At 39.6% G+C, this 7329-nt stretch overlaps 1 long non-coding RNA gene across 1 annotated transcript; it reads left to right on the top strand.

The window, feature by feature from the left end:
* Positions 1–17: 17 nt before the first annotated feature.
* Positions 18–5948, top strand: LOC308057852. The gene is made up of 2 exons (XR_013925495.1): positions 18–2667; positions 3619–5948. It is a non-coding gene; the product is annotated as an uncharacterized lncRNA (long non-coding RNA).
* The last annotated feature ends 1381 nt before the right edge of the window (positions 5949–7329 follow it).

Here is a 7329-nt window from a genome sequence, read left to right as displayed (position 1 = left end):
ATGAATTATTGAGGGAAGCTCAGAAAGTCTACGTAAGGCGGGAAGAAGAGAGCAGCAAGCGACAAATAAAAATGATAGTAGCAGCAGTCAGAGAGGATCACAAAGGGCGAACTGGTGAACACAGATCCGCTGGAACAAAACAAGGGAACGTAATAGTAAAAAAGGAACAGAGATATTGTTTCTACTGTGGAAAGAAGGGACATATAAAAAAGAATTGCAGAGAAAGGATCAGGGATGAGGAAATATTGAAAACGGAATAGGAGAGTCAGGGGCTTTATATTTTAGGGGACCGGAGTCATCATGAGCCCTTGATAAAATTAAAAATAGGACCCCATAAACAAGAGTTCACCTTTTTAGTAGACACTGGAGCTGAGAAATCAACTATTAAGCAAATACCTGAGGGATGTAAAGTTTCCCCTGAAAAAGTACAAGTAATTGGGGCAAAAGGAGAACCCTTTAAAGTAAACAAAATCAAAAATGTGGTATTCGAAACTGAAAATAAATTTGGAATGGGTGAACTCTTGCTCGTCCCTGAAGCAGAATTTAATCTGTTAGGACGAGATTTAATTGTTGAATTGCAATTAGAAATTAAAGTAAAAAATCAAGAGCTAACAGTATCTGCTTATCCTTTGACAGTGGATGATCAAAAACAAATTAACCCTGATGTCTGGTACTCTCCGGACACAATTAGTAGACTGGAAATCCCACCGATTAAAATCCAAATTTCCGAACCCCACATACCTGTGAGGGTAAAGCAATATCCCATATCCCTAGAAGGACGGAGGGGATTAAAACCAGAAATTGATCGATTGTTAGCACACGGAATCTTAGAGCCTTGTATGTCACCCTTTAACACTCCCATTCTGCCTGTAAAGAAACCAAATGGGAACTATCGGCTCGTACATGATTTAAGGGAAATAAACAAAAGAACTATCACCCGGTTCCCTGTAGTAGCAAATCCATACACCCTACTAAGTAAGCTAGGACCCCATAAATCCTGGTATAGTGTGGCTGATTTAAAGGATGCCTTTTGGGCCTGTCCACTGGCAGAAGAATGCCGTGATTATTTTGCCTTTGAATGGGAAGACATAGAGACAGGCCGTAGACAGCAATTAAGGTGGACCGTGCTCCCCCAAGGGTTCACTGAGTCCCCTAATCTGTTTGGACAGGCCCTGGAAGAGCTCTTAAAAGAATACCAGGTACAAACGGGAAACGTGCTGTTACAGTATGTAGATGATCTGCTTATAGCAGGAAATAATAAGGAGGATGTAAGAAAAGAAAGCATTCGACTCCTAAATTTTCTTGCACAAAAGGGCCTACGGGTATCGCAAGAAAAGTTACAATTTGTGGAGGAAAAAGTGAAATATTTGGGGCATTATTTGTTTAACGGCAAGAAGATATTAGATCCAGAGCGCATTAAAGGAATTCTGGAATTACCTATGCCTGTCACTAAGAGGCAAATTCGGCAGGCATTAGGGCTATTTGGGTATTGTAGGCAATGGATAGAAAACTACAGCTTTAAAGTTAAATTCTTATATGAACAACTGTCTAAAGACAAAATACCCAAGCGGACCCCTCAGGATAAAGAGCAGTTTGCCAGTCTCAAAAGGGAGCTAAGTCAAGCACCGGTTTTAAGCCTCCCAGATTTAAAGCGGCCATTCCATTTATTCGTTAACATACATGAAGGAACGGCATTCGGAGTATTAACTCAGAAATGGGCAGGACAAAAGAAACCGGTGGCATACTTATCAAAGCTGTTAGACCCTGTGAGCAGGGGTTGGCCGAGTTGTTTACAAATTATTGTTGCTGCTGCCTTATTACTTGAAGAAACGAATCGTATTACCTTTAATGGAGAAGTTGTCCTATATGCACCTCATAATATAAGGGCGGTGCTTCAACAAAAAGCAGAAAAATGGCTTACAGATAGCCGACTGCTAAAGTATGAGGGAATACTCATAGAATCTCCAAAACTATCCCTAAGGACTATCAAAGCGGTTAACCCTGCAGAATTTTTATACCCAGGGGAAAGTACTGAGTTAGTACATAATTGTCTTCAAACAATTGAACAACAGACACGCATTAGACCAGACTTAGAAGAAGAAGAACTACAATGTGGAGAAGTACTATTTATAGATGGGTCATCACGAATAGTGGAAGGTAAACGATTGTCTGGATATGCCATCATTAAATCAGAGAAAGGAGAATTTAAGACAATAGAATCGGGCCCCCTAAGTGCCAGCTGGTCGGCTCAAGCCTGTGAGCTGTATGCATTGTGGAAAGCATTAGAGTCACTGAAGGGAAAGGATGGAACTATATATACAGACTCACGCTATGCGTACGGAGTAGTACACACTTTTGGGAAAATACGGGAGGAAAGAGGATTCGTTAACTCACAGGGAAAAGAACTGATACACCCAGAATTAATTCGGCGAGTTCTGGGGGCATTAAAAATGCCAAATAAAATAGCAGTTGTACATATAAAGGGACACCAGCGAGGTACAAGTTACCAAGTTAGGGGAAATAATGCAGCTGATACAGAAGCAAAACGAGTGGCAGGCAATTATAGTACGATTTTAACTATACAACAAATACCTGTTAGTAAAAATTTGAGGTTTGAGTCTGCAGAAAAGGAAAAACTAGAACAAATGGGAGCTAAGGAACAGGATGGTAAGTATATATTGCCAGATGGGAGAGAAGTTTTACCAAAGGGTATAGCACTCGAAATATTTTCAAAAATACACAGTAAAACACACTGGGGAACCCAGGCGTTAGTTGATCATTTTAATCAACTGTTTGCCTGTATAGGTGTATATAATGTAGCAAAAGCAGTTACAGCAGCCTGTGAGACCTGTCAAAAAGTAAACCGAAACAACATGAGGCAAAAACCTCTTGGAGGACGTTCCCCAGCATACAGACCCTTTTCACACATGCAGGTGGATTTTACTGAATTACCTAGGGTAGGGCGTTACAAATATCTCTTAGTACTGGTAGATCATTTAACCCATTATGTTGAGGCTTTTTCTACCTCCAGGACAACAGCTAACCAAGTTACTAAAGTGTTACTTGAACACATTATACCTCGATATGGAGTACCTGAGGTAATCGACTCAGACAGAGGAAAACACTTTGTGTCAAAAATTGTTAAAGATCTAACAGAAAGCTTGGGTATTAAGTGGGAATACCATACGCCATGGCATCCACAAAGTTCGGGAAAAGTTGAAAGGATGAATGGGGAAATCAAAACTATTCTAACTAAATTAATGATAGAAACCAAATTATCATGGATTAAGTGCCTACCCATGGCACTATTAATTCTCAGAACTAGACCCCGAGCGGATGTGGGAATATCAGCATTCGAAATGGTGTATGGAATGCCCTATAGAATTGAAAGCCCACAAACAAATATTTTAATTCGTGATCGTGTGATTAATGAATATGTTTTACAATTAGCAGAACATCGTAACAAGCTTTGGGAACGCGGACTGATTGTGCAACGACCCCCGTTGGACTTAAAAATTCATAATCTTAAACCTGGGGACTGGGTATTGGTTAAAACGTGGAAAGAAGAAACCCTAAAACCCAATTGGGAGGGACCTTATCTTGTTTTACTTACAACAGAAACAGCTGTCCGGACTGCTGAGCGTGGATGGACTCATGCCAGTCGCATTAAAGGCCCAGTGACGAGACCCCACTGGAAAGTAATTAGTACACCAGGTGACACCAAGATAACATTGAGAAGATAAAGTTATGATAGAGATTTTACTTGATTATTTTGACGCATTACCTTTTGGTATAAAGTGTGTATTGTTGTTTATATTTGCTATAGTTATCTCGCTTTTTATCTATTATATATGGAAATGTAAGAAGTGTAATTGCTAAGCTCATGGAGCCACATGATATATGCATTTTGGATATACGAATTAGGTGTAATAATTTGAACTGCAATTGTTATCCATTTGCTTATTTTAAATGTAAGGTATGCCAGGGTAAATGGTGGACACACTGTGAATTCGGATACTCTCCGGCAGGAGTTTGCACACAGTGTTGGAAAAAATTCAAAGAGCTCTCACTAAGTGGAGACTAAAACAATTAGAGTCTAAAAAAAAAAAAAAAAAAAAAAAAAATTATTCGGGAATCCCAAGAGTGGTGGGAAATTTTTGCTAAAGGAATAAACCCTCAATATTATTGTTACCACTCCAACCAGTTCCCCTTTATAGCTGAAATCTTGGCTATAAAATGCAGAAGGGAAGTACAAACCGTGTTTTGCTTTGCCCCATTAGTTAAAAGCTGCAAAGTGGGAAGCCTATATAAACAGGCAGACAGCCTGAAGCAGCTGTTCTCCTGAAGAATTCCCTTGCTGCCGTGAAGATGATACACCCCGTGGCTCGAAGCAACCGAGTCGACGGGCAAGGCAGAGGAGGAACAAACTGTGGAGAAAAGAACCAGAACAATGGGACACTAAAGCAACAATGGCCGAACTTCCCCAGGACTGGTAAAAATATACTTAAATTGGCAAAATTGATAGACACCTTTTTTCCTGGTATACTGTTAGTTTTGTTATTGATAATAACCAAAGCAAAAGGGGGAAACCCACATGAACCATTTAAGTGGGAACTAATATCTTGGGAAGGAACGAAAACAATAGCCACTTTTAGCAACCCAGGGCCACCTGAATTCGTAGTGAAACTTTGTGATTTAGTACCAATACCTTGTGAAAAAGGACCTCCATTTTATTTATGCCCGGCCTCTGGACAGCCTTACTGTCATTATCCCGGACACTATTATTGTGGTTATTGGGGATGTGAGACAATAGCCTCGGGCTGGACAGTAAAGGCTCCTGATAAATATATAAAAGCAACCTGGACTCCTAACGGATGTGTACCTGAACAAACAGGTGTAGATCTTACAGGTCTGCGTGACATGGATTATGTAGCTCCACGTAACAAGAAAGTCTGTACTCACATCAAATTTCAAGTATTGCATCCCCTAGAAGACGAATGGTTGGTAGGACGAACATGGGGAATACGTGTCTATGCAGGAATTCCTAAAGATTGGGGAGGGCATTTTCTCATAAGAAAAATTAAAATACCACATGATTCACTCCCTGTTGGGCCGAATAAAGTATTGAATTCACCCACTTTTCCTAAGAAAAAGATTGTCCCCACAAGTGTTACAACCACTCGTCCAAATTCCCTATCAGTAACAGATAGAACAACTAATGACACAGTGACTGAGTCCTCTTTAGTTAGGGATTCAGGAGTGTCAGAATCCAAAGACCTCTTATGGGATTTAATGCAAGCCTCTTATCGTACCCTTAATGAAAGCAAACCAAATTTAACTAAGGAATGCTGGTTATGTTACAATGTTAGACCACCATATTTTGAGGCAATCGGAATACCAGATAGGATTCAATGGTCTAGTGGTTCAAACCCACAAGAATGTCCATGGGATGACCAGAAGAACCATACGCAAGGAATTACTATTCAATTAGTAACAGGTCAAGGAAAATGTATAGGTACAGTGCCCGAAAAATATCAGTCTTTGTGTAATCAAACAATCACTAAAGTTAACATAAAGAAACATAAGAATCAAAATGACAAATGGGCTATCCCGACACCAGGAGCTAAATGGGTTTGTTCAGACATCGGAGTAACGCCTTGCCTATCCCTAAACGTGTTTAATCAATCTCAGTTTTGTGTACAGGTGATTATTGTTCCTCGTCTGATCTATCACACCTCTGAGGAGGTGTTACGCCACTTTGAAGGAGTCCTGAATAGACAAAAACGAGAGCCAATTACAGTGGTAACCCTAGCTACACTGCTGATAGCGGGCGGAGTTGGAGCAGGTACAGGCATAGCCTCCCTAGTAAAAGGTCAGGAATTACAAAGTTTGCAGATGGCTGTAGATGAGGATTTAGCAAAAATAGAACAATCTATCCAAAATTTAGCCACTTCAGTAAAGTCTTTATCAGAAGTAGTGCTGCAAAATAGAAGAGGATTAGATCTATTGTTTTTAAAGGAAGGAGGGTTATGTGTAGCTCTTAATGAAGAATGTTGTTCTTTTGCTGACCATACGGGAGTAGTCCAGGACACCATGTCTGAACTCCGGAAAAGGTTAGATCAACGTAAGAAAGATCGTGAGGTGAGCAGGTCATGGTATGAAACTGGTTTAATGTTTCACCTTGGCTAACTACTTTGTTGTCTGCTTTAGCAGGACCGCTTATTATATTGATTCTGGGACTTATATTTGGGCCTTGTATATTACGCTATATTTTACACTTTATTAGAGAACGATTTGACATAGCTAAATTGCTTATTTTAACTATGAAGTCTAGGGAAAAAATATAAGAGTGTATCTATTAATGAGGATGAAGATTGTTGCGAATGTGTTATGCCACGTGAAAATTGTGCCTATTGTAATTGTGAGGTATTACCTTGTGAGTGTTATGATAAATGTTGGGATTGTGGAAAAAGGTTTATTTGCAGTGCCGAGAATGAAAGTAGTGTCTAATAAACAATAATAGGATAAAAAGAAAAAGGGGGGATTGTAAGAAACTATGGACTAAGATATTGTTTATTAAGATTTATGTTAAGCATAATGTAAAGACTAGGCGCCAGATATCCAGGATGCCTCTTGTGAAAAATAAGATAACCGCCAGATGTCCAGGATGCTGCTTGTAAAAGAGAAGATAACCGCCAGACAGAAACAAGACAGACGACCCCATATAAAGATATAGGAGTAAGGGGTTAACACCTCCACTACATCCAGGATGCTGCTTGTAAAAGAGAAGATAACCGCCAGACAGAAACAAGACAGACGACCCCATATAAAGATATATGAGTAAGGGGTTAACACCTCCACTACTTCATGAACACGAAAGTAAAGTATAAAAAAGGACTGTTTAAACTGCTCAGGGCGGCAGCTGGCGGAGCGCAGACTCCCCTGCCGTCCAGCGCTGTCTTTGCTCATATTCTACTTGCTATAATTAATAAAATTTTAATTGGATTATGATCAATTGTGGTCTCAATTTATAACACATTACATAGCTCTCTCTCTTATCCCAAGGCGTCCAAACCTTACAGTCAGGGCATTCAATTTCTTGTCGCCACCATACATATAATAATTCTTTACACCATATACACTTTAAAACATACAGAGGTTCACATTCACCCCTCGGATGTTCAAGACAATAACCACATACCAACATTTGTAATATACTGAATACAGAAATGTTCTCACATTTCCAGCATAAATGAGTATAACAATTATTAATAACCTTGTAATTATTAATTAAAAGGCCACTTTTCTCCACATTCCAACTTATAAAGC

This window comes from Falco punctatus (genome assembly GCF_963210335.1).
Source record: "Falco punctatus genome assembly, contig: scaffold_103, whole genome shotgun sequence".
NCBI classification, from domain to species: Eukaryota; Metazoa; Chordata; class Aves; order Falconiformes; family Falconidae; genus Falco; species Falco punctatus.
This window is presented reverse-complemented; position numbering and strand designations above follow the sequence as displayed.